The sequence below is a fragment of the Cottoperca gobio genome, chromosome 20 (assembly GCF_900634415.1).
Source record: "Cottoperca gobio chromosome 20, fCotGob3.1, whole genome shotgun sequence".
Classification (NCBI taxonomy): Eukaryota; Metazoa; Chordata; class Actinopteri; order Perciformes; family Bovichtidae; genus Cottoperca; species Cottoperca gobio.
Window position 1 is genome coordinate 5,313,865 of NC_041374.1, and position 20,909 is coordinate 5,334,773.

A 20,909-nucleotide genomic window follows, 5' to 3' on the forward strand; every position below is an offset into this window, starting at 1 on the left:
GTACATTAGGCATTAGGCTGTAATTAATGAATTAAACCATAAAATATAAAACACATTAAATAATAGAGCATTGTATTACAATTGGAAAAACACTTCAATATGTCTCCTCCTGGCTTCACTTGCCTATTACAACAGAGAAATGAAAAAATAAAATGAACGAAAACAATAATAAAACAAGTTAAATTGGTTATCAAGGCACACTATTAGATGACAAATGAGTTCCAAATGTTTATAAAATGAAAACAGAGATGCCCTGCTCTTAACTCACAACTTTGACTTTAATGGCGTGGGTTCAGACGCAATATAGTGCAAGCAATTGCAAAAGATTTGTGGCTGCATGAATACAGTAGTAGCAGCAGAAAATGTGTTTTTACAGCTTCTCATCTGAAGAAAATGACACAAGCTGCAACTGTCCCAAGCCCATCATCGCATCCACTCATACTGAAGCCACATCATAATGCTGCAGTGATAGCAGCCCCATTGCAGCTTTACTCCTTTCCTGTGCTTTCATTTTTTTAGCGTCATGTTCTTGGCCTAATGAGCTCAATGGCAGGGTGTGAAGAGAGCAGCTGAGCCTCTCAACGGTGATTACGTCTCATCAGCGCTGTCAGGCCAGCTCAGCCACATAGACACGCTCTTTAAATTGCAGGGCACAACGGGTGAAGCTGGGGGAAGCTGGGAAGAAGAGCGTAGAGACAGTGGCAGGGAGTGCTTACTTTATACTTGTTATCACAGAGCAGAGCATGGACAAAAGACAGGCTGTCCAGGCCTGTCTTTTGCTGGGGTGCTGAATTATAGTTCAGCTGCGTGCACATGTGCAGGTAAAAGATAATATGAGTAGACAGTCAGGGTCGCGGCACTAACAAAACCTCAGTCAGGATGAGAAGTTCACTGGCAGCAGTGGACAGTTTTGTTTCTGCAACGCTTAACACTCGGCCACCAACGCAGAAACCTGGATTCAATTCCAGAACCTTGGACTTGTTTGCAGATGGGAAGCCTGTGAGGGATCATGTCATTGTTGCTGCACAAGGGATTCCTACTGGGTGGTTGGAAGCCATGCATTGAGGCATTGAGGCGGAGTAAGTCTGTTCACACAGACATTGCTGCTACATTACAAAATGCAGCCCTTTCATTCATTGCAATGAGAGCTCTGTGTGGACACAGCAGGGGTGCCGAAACACAAAGGGCCCCGACTAAAAAAATGCAGAGCCGTCTGGCAAAAAAATTAAGCCCGGCTCAATTTCATACTTTTATCAACCTCCCTGTTAAGCTTTAACCAGATTTCCAGGACCATATTTTATTGTCTTATTAAGAATACCTGAAAGAACTTTATCTCCCCAATTCAGCCCCGTGTTTTATCGCTGCGACCAGCGGCTCTTTAGCTCGCTCTGTCGGTTGGTCGATCGCTAAAAAAATTCCCAACACTTTGGCGGCCACAGTTTCTGTGCTAGGAGGCATGAATGGGTAGATGCATGTGTGTACGTGGTCGCAGCTATTACAAATTCATGCTTGTTTTAATGCCGTGCTGTTTTCTGTCTCAACCTTGAGGTGAGGAACTTTGTGAAAAACTTTAACTTTATTCTGTCCCTGTGGGGGAATTGGTTTTACAGCAAGGCATATTACAATACATGGAAGAACAAAGGGGAGGGGAAGTGTACTGAATACAAGTGGGCTAGCAGTCCTGTCTGCCTTTCACATTTCCACAGTGTACAAAAGCACAGCAGCAATAACATCTAATTTTGTTGTAAGGCAGATCGAATAAATAGCGGCAGAATATGACCTTATAAATAAAGCACAGTGACCAGACATGATGAACATCTCTGCCATCATTGCACAATCGTTTGTCATCATCTTAGTCGACATCGTCATCATCATCGGCATCAACAGCACGAACCACATCCTCATAATGTAACTACACTACACACTACGTCAAGAGAGTAGCGTTGAGACTCACTACCTCCTCGTTTTGCCTGTGAAGAGAATATAGTGAAATAGTATATTCCAAACTGGGAAGAAAATAGGGAAAGATGTTTAAATCTGTTCCGCCTCCACCCCCCCCCAAAAAAGCAAAACTGAAAATCTATTATCCTTTTACATACACCAGACATCGACACTGGAAATGCACCACAGTGACACTGCTTTTGTTCTGGTTTACATTCAGCTTAGCACTGTACACACAGCAGCCGAGCTTCCTAATGAAGAGGGGAAAAAAAAGTTGCATGGCAACTGACATGCACACAGACGGCAGCCATCACCATGGCAACCCTAGTAGTACATTATATTCAAATTCATTCACAAGGACATTTCGGGGCTCAAACTGAAATCGGGGAAAAAAAAAAAAAAGACAAAAGGGGAGGACTTGGAATTACAGAGATTCCCACTCACCATGGGCAGAGTGAGACATCCAGTGACAATATACTTTTCTCTGGGACTCGGTACAGGCTTTGTGATCGCGGTCCTGCTGACGGGACCTGGTCCCTGATGGTCCCAGACCTGCAGCTCTGTATAGAGTGTGTCTGGAGGGGGCGCAGACTATAGGCCAAAGCCAAGGTCACCCGAGATGTCACAATGAAATAAGCCAGTCACTCCGACTCTCGGTGGCCACCAGCCGCAGGGATAACAATGCTTTTAATTTTGGACTTCCCTCTATTCTGCGGTTATATGTATAAGAGCCATGGCAGCAGTCTGGCTGCTTGCCCACAGAGGCTGCAGCCTGAGAGCTTTTCTATAACGAGAAAGGGGAGGGAGGGGGGGAGAAGGGAAGTGTGGGAGGTGACAACGATGGTGTGAACTACAGTGTTGTGTTCTCACAGGCAACTGATAACTGGACTTCCAATCACAACTGGTCGACATGATGCTTTTCTTCCAACAGTTTTGATGTCACGCTCTCACGCTTTGGTTTATCTCTTTGTTATGTACTGGAGGGAGCTTCTGTCTGAGAATGGAGGCACTGACAAAAAAGAGGTGAAGTGTGAAAGCAGCGGCTTGCAGCTAAACACAGTGATGTATAAAGACCAAGACAATCTTCTTTTAGCATTTACAGCAGACTTACAGTAGGATCATATAGAAATCTGGATACATTAATGCTGAATCCATTGCATCTAAGCCCGGATTGATGTGATCTCAGCTTCATTTCAAGTTGTGTAAAACTAACTTTCCTCATCCCCAGACATGCCCATTTCTCACTTCATACAGCTTTACCCTTTGATGGAAATCAGCAAACGTCTAATAGCTCTGTTTATTGCTCTGTCCATGGAGTAAAGCTTAACATCCGACGAGTGTTTACTCCATCTTGGTGACCCTAGCAAAACAACCAACTGCTTGGCACCAATGATGTGCTACTGTGGCTTATTGTGTAACAGGGAAGCTGATTACTGAAAGCTGTGAACAATTCTGTTATGAAGCCATTTTTTTCCAGTGGGAGGGTTAAAAACCACTGCGATAGACTCAAGAGAGACTCTGGGGCTTTGATAACTCAATTGTCCGGCCAGGATACACACAACAACTGACTGATTAAGAGTATTGATTCCAACAACAACTAAATTAAATGCAAGCAGCAAGAACAACAAATAGGTTTCCAGGGAGCATTCTAATCCTTCCATCCCTGAAGGCGGCCATATTGCTGAGTCACAGTGGTGAGCTGTGTGCGTGAGCGCTGTCAATCGTGGCATTGGATGGTAAACCTGGCAGGATGAGTTGCTGGTGCTGTGTCATGAAGGCTGGCAGAGGATGTGTTGGTTATCAATCAGCGCCATAACTCTCCTCCAGGCTCTGCCCTCGGAACAGCAACACACCGGCCATTAAGAGAACATTAGGCTCCCAGCATGCTGTTCACTCTGAAGTAGCGCCGTAGCCCACCCTGTCCCAACCAGTCACTACCATGCTATGTTTGGTTACACAAACGTGGGGAAACATGTGAAAAACACTGTTAAAATCTACATGGAAGTCATGATATTAACTTATTTTACTACTTACAGTTGGAACAAGAGGACAAAAGTGAGGTGTAGTGCCACCTCAGAGAAAAAAGGGCATGTTTAACTTGTATCATCCCTAAAATTGGGGACATAAAAAAACAAGATATAAACTTTCCAAGGTCATCTTTTAAGCTTACAAGATGTGAGTGTTTGATATTGCAAAAATATGTTTCGATAGAGTATAGAGCTAAAGTAGCCCGGTTCCAGATCTGTGTGGTGTTGTGCCCATCGACAGCTGTTTCCAAGCAAACCAATAAGAGCTTTGTAGGTGACAGATTGTCAGCTCACATCCACGTCTGGACTATAGTCGTCCCTAGTTAACATATTTCATATGGCAGTACTGAGAAAGCAGGAAAGTGTAGCATTAAAGACGAAGCGCTTGTCAATAGTCATTCATGTAGAAGCCCCGGAGAACAGTACAGGAGTATGAACATATTTTACAGAGTGTTAGTCTTTCTGTTAGTGGGATTGTTTCTTAGCTTACTTTGAAGCCCACTATCCTCATCGTCATACATGCCAAAAAACACAGAGTCTCAGCTTCACTCTCACATATGATGACCAAAACCTGCTGTAGCTCTTACAGGATGAATGAATCTCTAAGTCGTTCAGTGGAGAACTCCCACTCAGGAAGAGCAGAGCACCTGTGCTCAGGGGCAAGTGAGGAGGAGTAGAACAGCATCACCGGCCTCTTCATTACTCAACACACTCACACACAGCCAGCTCCAATGACTCAAGCAAATTCTTCAGAGGAATGATGGCCGAAGCCCTGTCTGTGGGTGTGTGAACACATGTGTGACACATACAGACACACACATTCCTGCTCGATTGTACAGCTGCGAGCGACAGAGTCAATTTACATGAAGAAAGTTTTGCAGCATGAGCTTCCTGTGGATCTTTTGGAGCAGGTTCAAGATGGTGTCAACTCTGTCAAGAACTTTCGGACCAATCCAAGTCAAGTCATGAGCAAAGTGCCTGACAAGATCTTACCAAGTCAGAAACTTTAGCTAAGTAAGCCACGTCACACAGCTGTCAAGTCAAAGTCAGGTTTCAACTCTTTATTTTCGTCATCTAAATCCAATCCCAGTCCACGTGTAAAGTCTTAAATCAAGTCTCCAAGCGAGTCAAGTCTCAAATCCTAATTTTGTTGATTTAAGTCTGACCCGATTTTGTAGTCTTAGTCTCAAATCAAGTCTGTAGTCTCAAGTCTGAAGTAGTCAAGTTTTAATTCTAGTCTCCCAGTAGCCAATTCCAACCCAATCAGTGAGATGCTGGTATGTTTTTTACACCGTCAGTTAGACTCAGGTAGCGTCACTAAATCACACTGAGTATTATCATTAAAACCAAGGGAAGGCCAGACAGATTCAGCAGGGGACTGAATCAGTGGAAGAAAGAGTGAGACAGGTAACAGAGCCCCGGGGAAGAACCTGTGACAGACTTGTATCACCGGAAAGACGACACCCCAGACTGAATATCAAGCACTTGGAACGAATGACGGATTAGCGCTGTTAGTGGATGCGTTTGATTAGCGTTGAAGACAGACCCGACAGGCCAACAGCACACAGGAAAAACTTCATCGTTGACGTCACCTGTGTTTGAAGAATCACCCACGGTGAAATCCATTATAGAGGATACATATTTGTTAACTAACAATAGCCTGATTAGACACTTTCAAACAAAGGGAGTGGGCGACTGTAGGAAGAGTACAAAATCAACTAGACAAAAATAGAAGAAACAGATTGAGAGAAAGTGCTTCATCCTAGAGTACATTGATGTACTGAACAAGCTGTACAATTATGTCCAACACTGAATCTGTTTTGTTGGAAGTGGATGATATTTACACACACACACACACACACACACACACACCTGGAGACCTGGATTACCTGCAAATGCTCTGCACAAGCTTATTCCTTCTCTCCTGAGAGAGTGTTGAGCCAGGCAGTAAAGCCACAGACATTGGGATGCAGCTCACCCTCACCACTGTCTGAGTCGTAAACATCCTCCCCTCTGTCTACGTCTCCCTCTCTCCGTCCTTATGTGACCCCTGACTGAGTGAGAGACTGGCTGCTACTGCGAGCGGCTCGCCGGTGATGAAGAGTAACGTGAGACTACAGCGTTCCATGTGCCTGTACGCTTGTCACAACCGGTAACACATTCAACAAATAACATTGCCGCAAAATAGGTGGAAGTGACTTAGGATGACATTAAATTCACCACAGTCAGGGGAGGTATAGTGACACCCAGCAGAGTTATTCCGTGTTAGGCGCATCGGTCTGAACACAATCCAGATTAATGCGTCCCAGCTCTGCTGAAGTCATGTTAGAGCAAGTCCCCAGCATGTCACCATTAGCTGTGATGATAAAGTAGTGTTTGTTTAATCCTAACACACCTCCTTGAATAGTAGTATTTGATCACACAAAAGATTATCTGACTGATCAAGCTGATATGCGTGCAAAATTAAAACGGCCAAATGGCTTTGAAGCAGCATTTAGACGATAGATTGTCTCGTTTCAGTCTGCGCTGTTTTCAAAACGGGATGTTGGATTTATTCTCTTTCCCTTTGTGATTCTGGGCTAATGAAGGAAAAGTGAGGTACTATGTGGACAAAGCACTGCTTATAGTTGTGTTCATTAAAAGATAAGATTACTGGAGACAGATCAGATCAGAAGGAAGGATGTAGAAAAAACTATCTCGAACACGATTTCTGATCAGCAGCTTTGAGAATAAATGAATAATAAGATTGCATATGGAGCTCTAAAATCTGTTTGCAAAAGTAAAAGTGACCCTTCCTTTGACCTTTTTCTTCCTCCCTTTTCTCTTTCATATCTAAAACACCCGAGGAAAAACATTTGATCAAAGCCTTATCTGTCTATCTGGAAACTGTCAGGCGGATAAACAGATTGATGTGTAAAGTCTGCCTCTCTAGCTGGGCCCACATTGATTATCGGACCAGGGGGCGCTCAATGACGCCAGAGTAACCGATAATCGCATAATCCTCCACGTAATGGCTGTCAGAACTACATTTACAGAAGGAAAATAGGCTGGGAGACCTATTTGACCTCATCCATCAACGATGTTAGCACTGCTGGATCAATACGCCACTGAAGACTCCACTTTCTCTAACATCTAAAGAAAGAAATACTTTTTCATATTTGATTTAGACTCTACTAATGTAGTTTTGACTACAGCTCTTGATTTAACTCCCCAGAGGCTGAGACAACTGGTTTATTGAGTGTCTGTTCAGTGATAACTTGCTGTGTGTTCTCCAGGCATGGATCCTTGGCAGGCTGGGGATGATAGACTAACTTTGCATAAGTGCACGGCTGTCTAACTCCCAGAAGTCAGGTGACGACAGAGGGAGAAGCGGTTACCGCTCTCTAAAGTGTTTTTAGCGATTCTTACATATCTTGATGTTGTAGAAAAGCCCTGAGCAGCAGGCCCTCTCTTCTCCTTCATCTCCCATCTCTCTTTGCTCCCCACTTCTTTAATGTAATGTCATGCTTTCATCCAAATAAGTATCTTCCTCTTCCCCTTCTCTCATCTTTACTTGAGGCTTCATCCTCAGAGTCCCTTGAACCAAAGGGGTTGTTTAAAAGCTGCCAGAGTCTGGAAGTTGGCAAATTGGAATTTAAAAAAAAATGTATACGAAGAACTAACAAGTAAACAAGAAATATCAACCTTAATCATAGCTACGTGTATCTAGATGGCACTGGCAGTTGAGCCTACGAGATACTGATTCTACTGTATTGCTCGGTACTAACAGGACATTATTCCAAGAGTTTGGATTTTTGCCATTTCATTATGATCACAAAAGAAAAAGGATAATAAAAGAAAATGATTTGTGTGTTTGGGCATACACCGATTACATCACTTGCTCGCTGCCCTGAACGTAGTTTTACTTTGATTCCCATTAAGTTCATTATTAGGCTGTACTTGAGCATTGGAAAGAACTCTGACTAATGAAGAGAACTACAGAAGATAAGATAAGAGTGGGAAATGTCCACTTTCCCCTGCGTACCCCTGTCGGCCCCTGGGAAGCCACTCTGACATTAAATGGATATAAATCTTATCTGAGGACACGCCTGCCCTGATCTACCTACCCGCTACATTCAACCCAGCAAGCAAGTTTTGAGCGGTATTTGATGTCAAAACCTTTTGATTGGCAGATGTATCTGTTAGTTTGTACAGGAGTGGTGGAGGTTAGCACTCCATCAGGTTTCCCATACAGCCGGTGACGTGGGTAAACACCTGTCACACCTCACTTTCTGCCAATAAAAATGATGACAGACTTGCTGGTAGCCAAACTGCCCTTTAGGGCGAGCTTACATGAGAGCCAGCGGCCAAAACAGAATAACTCAGCTGGAGAACCTTTTAAAATGAGCAACATTTTTTTATTTCTCTCAAAGTTTTAATGACTACTTCTGAGTGAGGCATTATTATGAATTTATTAAAATGGCATGCAACCAGTTTTAAAAACCACAGTAACTGTAAGAGAGAAGAGCCTCAGTCTTAGATACACCTAGCACATTTGCCTTATTTTGAACATTGTCAATTTATGCATCATTAAGAGAAAGATTTGACTTTCAGCATCACCACCAGCTACTATGAGGGGAACATATGCAGACTGGTCTCTGTATGAAGAATTCATCAGTAAAAATAATTTGTAAGATAAGGTTGCCACTAAAGTGTGAAACTGCTAGGTGCAACTTTAATTCCTAGTAATGATGTGTATGCCTCTTTTATATTTGTCAAGACAGTTAGCAACATCTATGGCACTTTCTATCCAATCACATCTCACTGTTCAATCTGTTCTCCGCTCTGATTGGTGAGGCAGAATGTATTTTTAGCTCCAGATATTCAATAGAAGCAGACACTTCTCCAGAGGTTTTAAATTGAGACAAACAGACAAGCCAACACCACAGCAAAATAGCATGACACAGCAGTAGCACTGCAACGCCAACGGTGCTGTCAGCCGCTATCTATCCTCCGGCCTCCCAGGGGGCATCACAGTTAACACAAGGCCTCCCTGAACGCACTTTACCCTCTTATATCAAGCAGGTGAATCGTTAAAAAAAAAAAAAGCCTCCATTACTCTACCACACCAACGCAGGCTTTGATACACTGAGGGAAAACGTTGAACCCAGTGTGAGTAGAAGCAATATTAGTGCACTGCAGCACACAACTGCTGCAACATTAAACTGTGAAGGACCATTTGTCAAAGTGCTTCCCACTAGAAATCCCCTATGTGAAGCCTGTTTCTGAGGGGAGGAGTCGTCTTAAGCGTCGTCCACCGGCCTCAGAAGAAGCTGTGACTCATACATCGATAAAGGTGACCTGAACTGCCCTCTGCTGAAAGGATGGATACTCGCATATGAAAAAAGGACGCCGTTGAGTTGCATGTCTAAATGATTCATGTCATCTAATAAAGTATCATGTATGAATATAAAAGCTATTTTATTTGGCTTGAGGGTGAGAGATTAAAAATGTAGTGGCGTTAGATCACAAAGCAAGAGGTTGTACTCTGAACCCGGCGTTACTCTTCTAGGTTTTACTCCCTGCAAAGTAAGACGCCCCGGGTTACCACCAACATAGAGGGCCATAATTCTATAAACAAGCTTAATCCCTTAAAATCAGCATAACAGATTTAACAGGGCGGGACATTGCTGAGTGTTCGGGGCAAAAACAAGCTCTGGGCTGTTGTGTCAGAGCGGTTGGAAGTCTTATGGAACATAAATGATCATTAATAATAAATATACTGCAGAATGTAATAGACTAATGCAATAGAAGAGTGGTTCCCACCCTACTGATCCCTGTGAGGTCAGTGGCTAAATCAGAGGGTCAATTTACTCCATCTGATTCTAATTGTTGCTTTATATTGTGAAATACTGGATATCTAACCAAATAATCTTAAAACAATTTACTATTTTAACCGCTGATGAGGAGCCAAGAATGAATTTGCTCAAATAATGTATAGATTTACCTCTTCAGGCCTCTACAAAGCTTTTAAATTAAACAATGTGAGAAGACATGACTGTTTGGTTGACAGTAGTCGGAATAGATTATGCTGAGTGTATAATACATTTGAGACTCAAACGGAACAAAGGAAACTACAGAAACTGAGGTAACCACGAAACGAAATAGCTTTGTTTTGTTCCAGAACAATACTTCTAAATACTGTATGTTTTTCAAGATGTAAAGGAACAATATGTGACAATAGGAAGTAGAATTCCCCTCTTACTTGTAGACACACATAGCGACAGTCTTACTAAGAGTATCTATGAGCGATGTCCGGAGTAAGACAGGAAACGAGGCCCTTTGGTGAGGTACACACAGCATTCCTGTGCTGTTCACAACAGTTTGCAATGCAAAGTAGGAAATACATATAGTTTCCACTGTCTCTCTACACTTCCTGTCTTGCAAACATACTTTCTGCTAAAACAGTAGAACACACACCTCAGAATGTCCAGGAAGTTCCTTACTCTATACGCACATTCCTAATTTTAACCTCTTGACGCAGCCTCTTGTCTGGTGACAATGGCAGGAACGAAAAGCACTGGAGAAGGATGTTTTTTTCTGGAGGGGGAGATTGTATTGTACCTCATTTCCTTAAACGGCGCTAGCAGAGATCGCTGAGAGTCAGCTGGGACGAGTGAACGAGAGGATCAACATCCGTAAAGAACGTCCAAGGTCCAGAGATTTCCCGCCGGGCGATGACCACGTGTCCGGAGACGGAGGGAGAGATGTTGTATTGTTCTCTTCTTTTCTCTCCTCCTCCTCCTCCCCCCCTCTGCTCCACCCCCCACTATTAGTGAGACGGATTAACTCCAAGAGCTGCAAGTCCTGGGAGTGGGTCTGGCTTGCAGTATGAGGACACACGCACGCACGCACGCACATGCACACACACACACATCGCATCAATTACGCCTTCTCTATGTGATTCAGGCTGATGGATGAGGCCGATGCACTCTACAAAAACATGACAAGGACAATTGGTCCGAAACTGGGGAATTTACTCATGGATGAGCCGCCCAGTTGCTCAATTCTCCAAACAGACTAAAGGCCTAATAAGCTAATTACACCAAAACTAAATTGCATGTGATGTAACACACACATACACACACACACACACACAAGGCATGCACGTTTGTGATTGGCAGACTCCAGAGGTGACTCAGATTTAGATGTGATGGAGCCTGGGGTCTTCCCTCCGGACAGGAGTGACCTTTCTTCCTTCAGCCACCACAGGAGAGTGCAATGATTAAAGAAATGGTATTTGGTTTGGAGCTGGAAGTGTAGAACTTGATGGAAAGGGAGCAGTGGCAGTTGTAATGACTTGAGCCAGCAATCCCTGAGGTTCTGCGACTGATGTTTACCTGGAGATGACAGAAGATATGACGGTGTGGGGACCTGACAGGGTTGACATTTTAAAGTGAGACCCCACTGAGGCCTGTCCAGCGTTTCTTGCATTTCTATACAGACTGGGATGACCAAGCAGACGAGCACCATTTGTTAAGAAATCAACATTGTACAGAGATATTAAAGATGAAGAGAAAGCTGGAGCCACTACATGTTTGGCGTTTTACCTGGAAACAAGTAAAGCTATGTGTGGCTTGGCACAAAGGCGCTTTGAGCTAAATGCTAACAGAAGAAGAATAACATTCTCACAATGACAATGCTAACATGCTATTTAGCAGATATAAGGTTTACCATGTTCTTAGTTTAGCTAGCTTAGCATGCTACTTGGAATCGTGTTAGCATGCTATAAGTACAAGCCACTCAAACAGTGTGGTTTAAAATGACAATCAAATTGTTTTCTATTATCAAAGAGTGTTTACTCTTCTCTTGAAACTTTGAAAGCCCTTCACAAACATCTGCCATCTTGGAAACAATCCCAGTTCCAAAGACATTGATTTATCATTGTTGTCAATGACTGAAACCTTCAATGAGAAAAAGCCATCAATATCTTGTAGCGTACAAAAATAATCCGTGTCTGTGAAATGGGGACACGCAGTTGATAATTGCTGTCCTCCTGCTGACAGCGTCGGGCTGAACGCCTGTGAACAAAACAAACCAATTATTCTGAATCAGTTTTTAAATCTTCCTGTGATGTCGCTACATTTAGAAACCTCTCTTTCACAACTCTAACAAGGCTGAACGGGAGCACACAAGAGCTATATAAGAGGATTCATGTGTTTCAAGTTGAGTAACTGCACAATGGCGGTTAATTGCATTGAGCTCTGGTGTCGCATTGAGCAAAGCTGATGCAAGAGGATCAGGATAGAGGAGGGTGTAACTTCAAAAACCTGCGTATAGTAAATAATCTTGTTGCTACAGGTGCGAGGCAGTTTGAAGAGCGTGAGGTTTACATAATGACTTTTTAGCATGGATTACTTTCAAACATGCAGCATCCATCAAAAATCTCTCGCAGATCAGAGAAATAATTAAGCAATCAGGGCAACTACTCAGCACTCTAATAACCGACGCTAGCCCGGGACGCCCACCAGCAGCATCTCAGAGTGTGTGAGAGTGTGTGTCAGTTTTAAAAAAATGTCTCACCAGCAGACGTTTAATTACCAAAGGATGAGAGCTTTGGTTTGCCCGTGCCATCACTCATGGCTGAATTAATGAATAGGTAAACAGCAGAGGAACAAGCCACACTCAGCATGGTGAGGATGAAACCTGTGAAACCACACATAGGCCTACTCACACACACACACACACACACCGTCAGCAGTGTTTAAGATTATGGATGAAGTGGTGGTTCAATGTTTTAGTAGGGCGGAGATGGAGCTGGGAGCGCGTGGGTGATTTGTTTGGTAAGCTTCACAAGAGTCTATAATTAAGTGATAAACCACAGACGATACACGCCCTTTTACTCTCACATCCAACAGGTAAAATGATGAACAATATGAAGAAGACGATTACTGTATTTCATCAGAAAGGTCTAAGGAGTTTTTGGTCACCGCCCACTGGGGGACAGATGGGTGACAAATTAAAGGAAACACAAGGGTCACATAGTGAGGGCAGAAGATATCTTCAAATTGCTTGTTTTGTGTGACTAGAACAGTCTAAAACCTAAATGTATTACATTTTACAATGATATACAACAGAGAGAAGCAGTAAACTGTGACGTTTGAGAAGTTGGGACCAGCAAATATTGGGCATTTCCCTTTTATGAATCATTTCAGCACTAGATGAAATGTTTATTGATTAAACACTCTCTTTGCATTTAGCTTTAGGCTGGAGAGACAAACTTCCTCACTGCAGTCCTAAGTTTAAACCATTATGGAGTTGCAAAGAGATAAAAACCCACCCAGCGAAAAAACTGTGCCAGACAATGAATGTCAATGTCCAGTGGCCTGTTTACGGCTATCGTAGTTAAATGTCAAATGCTTGGACCCGCAGGGAGACAGAGCTGGCTGGGAGAGAATTTGCAGGTGTCGCTCCCTCCATCGCCTGCCTCTCTCCTCCGTGTGTGATGTTAGGTATGGGACAATACATGGAGGATGAGCAGGAGGATCTATTAGTGGAAGAGTGAAGAATGGAGCCAAAGCCCAGGGGAAAGCAGAGGAGCGGAACAAACCTCACTCACATTATTTTAAGAGATGCTGTGGTGACAGTTTCTGCAAAAGATGACTTCTGTACCGCAGAGACAGCAACACTGTTCTTGTTTGTGTGTGTGTGTGTGTGTGTGTGTGTGTGTGTGTGTGTGTGTGTGTGTGTGTGTGTGTGTGTAACACAATTTAAAAAGGGCCAGTCTAGTGGTTTCCCATGTTGTAGCTTATTTTCTACAAATCACTTATACATCAAAGCCATTTTGCGAACCATGCAACGAGGTTTTAAAACATGGAATGCATTTTGTCTTCTGGGAATCCTTGGTTTCTCTTATTTTTTATGATAATCACACTTTCGAAATGTTCCTTAAATTTAGATTAACCTTTAAATTACATTATTGTTGTCAGGATTAACCCCGTAGTGGGCCTCGGGCAAAATGTGCTGTGGGCCCTTAGTTGTTTCTCCTACTGTGTACATATTACACACACATTTCTTTAGTGAAATGCACAATGCAAGCACACTATAGATTTCAACTCAGGGTCCCATGTTAGTTAAAAATGTGCTTTAGTGGTCCAAACAGTATTAAATCAAATTGGTAATTCATTAAACTAACACAAACTAAATGCCACATGGTGGACCTGGTGCCTTCAGACCACCTGACTGAGCCAGGCTAGCTGTTTCCCCCTGTTTCCAGTCTTTATGCTAAGCTAAGCTAAGCTAACTGCTTCCTTGCTTTTGTTTAGTAATAAACATACAGACACGAGAGTGCTATTGATCCTCTAACTCTCAGCTAGATAGCAAATAAACATAATCCCAAAATGTGATACTAATGTGATAACACTTGCATGGACCCTTAATTCTGCGAAAAAAGAAAGATATGGAATAAATCCAACAGAACCAGATGCATAAACACTCATAAGAGTGTCGCAGTGAGAGGGAGCGAAAAATCATTGCAGTTACTACAGCATGTTTGGCATATCGTATACCACGGTGAGCTGCAGTGCTTTTACAGCACAAACAGCCTGCGCAGCAGTGACCAGTGTGTCCAATTTATTCCCAGTTTCTGACAAACCCAGAACAACTCATCTCGTCTCCCTAAAGGACACTCTCCTCTTCAGGGAGGGGGGAGGGGGGTGCTGCCTTTAGTTCACTGCAGTGCCTTTCTCAGTACAATTGGGATAACCCGGGTGTTATCCCTATTGCACTGGCCTTGTAGTTCACTGGATCAGGGGCAGAGCCGTGTGAGATCTGTGAAGTCTGCAGTGGAGGAGACTTTAAAGAGGAAATATTTCCAATGTCTTGTTTGACATAACGCCAGACGTATGCCCAGTGGCTGTCCACTAAGATTCTGTTGTTGCCATGTTGATCCTTCCTGCTGCCAATGCTGTACTCGCTCCAGAATCAACGTCCTCCCTACACGATAATGCCACTGTCTCCATGGTAATGTAACTTCCACAAACCACCATCCCTGCCACCGCTACTAGCACCACGAACACAAAACAAAACCAAAATCCCACTGTGTCATTTTGCTTCTTTTTTTTTGTGTGTATGGAAATTAATTTGCGGGGACAAAGTCTCGCTCCATCTTATTCAGTATTAATGCTGTCTCAGATTACTAGACAGCTTTCCAGCCCCCCCGGGGCCACGAATGTCTTAGACTGAGAATGGGAGCAAAACCATATAAACGGCTCTCTAATTAGGGGTGACAAGCGCCGATAGTTACATATTTGAAGAGTTCTCCCAGAGGTGGTTAATGCAATGATTACAATGAAATGTCAGCTCCCATGACACCTTTGGCAAAGAAGACATCACAGACATAATGTAGCACTCCTCTGTTTTACACGCTAGCAGCATGTGGCCTAAGACTAAAAACACCTTTCCTGTGTGTGTTTTTTTCACAGCCTGATGAATCTTCCTCCTTATTGCATGTACTTGTATCTTATGTGACCTGGACAAGGACCTGGTTCTCAGCTGGCTAAGCACTGTACATGAGGAACATCAGCCCTGCTGCTCTTTAAGCCCATCAATCAGGCTCTCTAGCAGCCATGAAATAAGCCATATGCGGCATGGGCAGGGCACAGAGAGAAAACAATGCTTTCATATTCTCAAGAGCTCTAGATTTCCTCAACTTTGACTCAAACAGCGTGAGAAATGGTAGAGAAAATCTAAATCTAATGCTGCCTTTTGCAAGGTAATTACAAATGCAAAGGGTGTGTGTTTGCGTATATGGGAAAAGGATTTAGGTGGCGGGGTAAAGTTAAGATGACCAAGCATTTAAGACAAGATAGGGGAGTTGTTTCCACCTCAACTTTCGTCACCTCAATCCTCACACAATTAGCTGCTGACAGTGACATAGAGCGCAATAATAAACTCTACCATGGGGAGGGGTCTCCTCAGTCATCAACATATGGTGGCACTTTAATCTGCAGCCTGGACATTAGACAAGGTTTGATTTTAACTGACTGCATGCTCAAAAGCTTCCATTTACAAAAGGACTCCAAAAAGTAGGACTGACAAGTATTCACAAATTATAAATGCTTGTTGGTGTTGCGAGAAGTTCAGCACTGAAAGAACAAATACCCAGATTGAAGAAGTTGCCAAGGAAACAAGAGACTAGAAGCTCTCTCTTTTTATTAACTTGACAGAATAGTACTTTTCTGGGTGAGAGGGTGGCGATTTGCTTTCTTGCTTGCCGGGGTCACAACCTGCCCTCCATTAGAGGCTCTGAGTAATCCCTATAGGTGAGCCCAGCCTCAGACCCCTTAATCATCGGGCTGACACCTGCTATTGTCCCCCACCATCACATGACCCCCCCTGGGTAACATGTGCCTCCCTGGACTTCTTCCCCTCCCACCAGGCCTTTTCATAATCCTATTAGACACAGTCATCTGCGCTGCATTAAACAAACCGGAATGATTGATCCCAAAACACAAACCTTCTGTGTCCTGAGGTTTCTTACAGAGGAGTCCCCGTGATTCACTTTGCACATGTGGGCATCAAAAACATACAAATGTTCTCCTTCTCCAGGACCTTCTTCTTCTTCTTTAATGTTGTGTGACAACACAGTTGGATTAAAGAGGCTCTTGGATGTTAACAACACAAACAGACGAGAGGAATACATTTGTTTTGTTATAAGTTATTAAGGGAAAAAAGGAGGGGAAAAGCATTTCATAGACCGAAAAGATAAAAGACTTGAGTTAAGTCCAGCCTCATGACTTCCTTATACAAAAAGAGATTTTCTTTTTAAGCATTTGCACTTCAGAGCATTTAATATCGAAATATATACATTATTTAAACATACCCACATAGTTAGGTTGAATTGTTGCCTGATATACTGCAACAGACTATTTAGCTTTTCTGCATTTCCTCAGATTTATAGACTTGTGTGAGAGCTATGTAACACTTTAAACACTGAGAAATCCACAGGGTATTATGATGCAGCACTGAGGGATCATCCTGTAGTTTGACATAAGCAGGTTAAATATTTCAGATTATAATACTTCTGAACAAACCTTTACTTTATAAATCAAACAAGACTACTCTAAAGCCATGCCTGAGGCTCTGTGAGGCTGTACTAGGGCGCTGCTTTCAGCTAAATGCTAACGGCAGCATGCTAACATGCTACAAGTGGCAAGACCAACTTGTAGCATGTTCATAAAGAAATGTTCATCACATTTGCTGCAACGCCAATGACATCTAATTTGATCACGTCAGCTGGTTCACCTGTGATATTTGTACTGGACACCAACAAATACTGAAAGTGAAACGAATGCTTAAAGCTCCATCATTTTGAATGTGTGGAAAACTACAGCTTCCCCCTTTTGTCCCACTCAAAGCCAAAAACAAGCCTTTGTGTGAATTGTAACTCTCTGGAGATCTACTGGATATGTTCCTCAGCCTGCTGAATTAGCTCTATGAAATACTCCAAAAACATCTCTAAAGCAACGCTCACAAATCACCTTACATAACAGCGGCTATTTCCTGAGGAGGATTGGGCTCTTTCGCCCCTTGGGTCCCTCTTGGCACAGAGGGCTGACCATCAGTGGGTGGAGGTGCAGATTGTAGTGGCATGGCTGCAGCTGAGGAATGTGAGGAATTCCCCTTGTAAACACCTCATGCTCGGACGGTCGCCACACTCTTATCTCCCTGTGCCCATCGCCCCCTTTCAACATCATAATGGTTAGTCAGTCATTATCAACTATGTGCTTTCCCTGTGCTTTGGTCAGGACAGGTGGGATTGCTGCTACTAAAGTCTTTTGTTTACCTGAGGCCCCCCACATGCTACAGCTTATTATTCACTGATACCCCCCAATGGGCAAACAGAGCCTGCTCTATAACACTGTGTACAGTGCAACGGCTTTCAAGCGTTAACACTTTGAAAGAGAGAGGGGTATTTCTTTTTCTTTAAGCATGACCAACCCAGGCTCTCTCTGGTCCTATGGGAACGCTCTTCAGCTGATAGGATCATAAGTGGCTGAAGGGGGGGGGTGGTATTTTTCATTTTAGATGAATAGAGGCTTTCGCTTGCTTTTCAGCGTGGCACTTCCCCCCGTGGTTCCTGTATACGAGCCTTACTCTCAGCTTAAAGGAAGGTAATTTCGAAAGCAGCTGAGCGGCCTTCGTTAATACTGCGTTGGCATTTAGAAAACACAGGAAAAGAAACGACGCAGGCACAGGCTGGCTTTTCCCTCCCTTTGCTTAGCTGAAATCCTGTTTAGGCCACTAGCTGTTTTGTCAGGAAGGTGTAAAGTCCATCCTGAGCACATACCGTGCAGCATGAGGGGCCCAATGGGGCTGCATTCCACCTCATGGTGTACCACTCTCTACCAGTCATGAGGGACGCTTACTTATGAGAATGAAACCCGCTCACACCGCCATAGCCACATTCCCCAACAGTTTCCCATCAGCTCGGACTTTCTGTTGCAAGAGTCAGATTTTCCTTTTTCCTGAAACTTCCCCGATACGTTTGTTCAAAGGGGGGGGGTTTGTCGCTCTGGATGTGAAAGTTGATAATATCCGGGTGTTTTTCCAGTGTTAATGTAGACTTTTCCTGACTTTGGCGATAAGAGAGCAGCTGTGGAGATTGTTCTGCCGCTGCCCTCTAAACACTGCACAACAAACTTCCAAATGTTGACAGTAGATATCGCACCAAATGGGAAGGTGTTGAAATGAGTCACACACACTTCAGCCTCCATCATACACCTGCACTCTATGACACACTTTGTCTTTATGCATCAAGGTGATATCTCCAGATATATGAGCATCACGCACAAGGAATACATGTCCTCGTTACTGTTAAGTGCTTTGCTCATATGTTCTTGAAACCCTTTCATGGCATGTTAGTTTTGCCCCGAGGAAGCTGTCAGCTACAGATGTCAAAACCCCCGCTGACCCCTCTCCATCCCCCCATCACTGCACACACATGGCACTGGAGGATTGTCCCCCAGAACAAAGGAACAGGGGGGTTCTGTGGCCAACAAGTAACCAAACATTCCTGGCACAATGGAGAGAGTGGCCGGCAGGTTCAATTAGAACACACTTTACTCTATACTCTATATGATCCCACTGTGCTTGAAAACAAAGCTGGAGTCCCACACTCAAATGGGGTATTTAGAGATGGTTCATGGTGGTCTTACATTTTAAGAGTTTCTCCTATTATCTGTGTTGTTGCTGCCATGTAACCTGAGAAATAAACCACTTGAAGGACACTTAGGGCAGAGTTCATAGAGTTGCAAGATTGATTGCTCTCCAAAAACTTTCAACTTCTTGTTTTTGGAAGTAAACAAGCGACAGCCAGCCACTGCAAGGAATCTTTACCATTAATTACCAAGAATTAAGTGCCACCCTAAGTATAATGAGCACATTTTCTTAATTGACCATGATACTTCCTTTCTAGGATTGCCAAGAGAGTTGAGTGTTGAATCCCACACAAAACATGAATCCACCAAACTAAAAAATGAAAAAATCTTTCCAGTGAAATTGTGATTCCCCAGGAAGCTTCCAGAGAACAGACCAGCATCAGATCAACTTCTACAGTATATCATGTAATGCATTAACTGATGCTGTAAATCAAAAAGAAACCATATATTGGGATATGTTGCAGTGACAGTTGGATGCAGCACTGACAGTGATTAGATGCTCGTGTCTATGACAGTCATTGCTGCTCTGGAAACCTTCATCCAGGATTTCAACAAATTGAATGCTCAACATAATAATCAATACACGAGCAGCCAATAAAACACACTACAGGTAGGCTGCATAGTAGAGGACGATCTGTCTGATCTGAGGTAGAGACATAAACTGATGTACTTACCTATTATACACAAGGTGCGCCGTAACGTCGGGTACTTGGCGTATCCGAGAGAAATGAAACCCCAAAGCCGCTGTGTCACACTTTACACCATCCAGGCGCACATGTTGTCAGTCCCCACCGAGAAATGTCACAATCATGAGCTGCAACAAGAAGCCAAGTGAAGCCCACTGCAGGAGCGCACCGTGTCACTGTAGGTCGCCGCACGGCGTGTCCAGCCGCTGGATGAGATGCGTAGGGCACCACCCTTTGCCGGACCTCTGGGACTCTGCGCCCACTTTTTCCTCCCTCAGCCTTGACACCGTAAATAGCGGGACATGAAGCAATCTCTCAGGCTCAAGGCAGCGTGATGCGCGCGGCCACTGCTGATCAGTCCGTGATCGCTCGTTAATGCGTGGTGCGCAATTAAAGAGGCGCGCAGGACGCCGGCGGTGCCACCCACTAAAGGAGGTTTTCGTGGTGAGTGTACGGACAGGGAATGTTAATGAGCACTGCTGCAGAGTTTCCCTCCCTGTTCGGAGAGTCGTGCTCTCCCTGTGCTGAAATCTCAACTGTCCCGACAAGAACACCTTAAAGTTACCTTACAGGAGAGGCTGAATGACCAAGTAAAGCGTCAATGAATCTCAACCCTTGGCCGCCTGCCAGTCAGCAAAGTGGGAGATTAGCCCAATGCACACCTGTTGACGGAAAACAGTTCAGCTATACTGACTCAGTGGACTAACAAACCAACACGTTTATGTCAAATGGTTAATTGATTTATTAGTAATCATTTAAGTTACTCACTAAGTACAACTATTTCCTACAGATTCACATTTCAGCTCCAGAATATATACCATAACAAACATAATAATCAATAAACATGGCTCAAGCGTGGAGTGTGTATCATTGCAAAGCCTATTCATCCGTGCTCCACATAGCCTCTGAGTCATATTTTGGAGAGTAGGAGAAACAAATAGGATGGCTACACTTGCAATCATTTCGTTCCATGAGGATTAATGAAAGATAATAAATACTGTAGATAATGTCCTGCAAGCTACAGAGTTTCTTCTTTTACCAGATGGGTTTAATCT

At 43.5% G+C, this 20,909-nt stretch overlaps 1 protein-coding gene across 1 annotated transcript in view; it reads right to left on the reverse strand.

Moving 5' to 3' along the window:
* tmem108 (transmembrane protein 108) overlaps positions 1 to 20,522 on the reverse strand; it is a 35,642-nt gene extending 15,120 nt beyond the window's left edge. The window contains exon 1 of the mRNA XM_029458320.1: positions 19,843 to 20,522. The gene's annotated coding sequence lies outside the window, so the exon portion shown is untranslated. The remainder of the gene's footprint in view (positions 1 to 19,842) is intronic.
* Between the last annotated feature and the right edge of the window lie 387 nt (positions 20,523 to 20,909).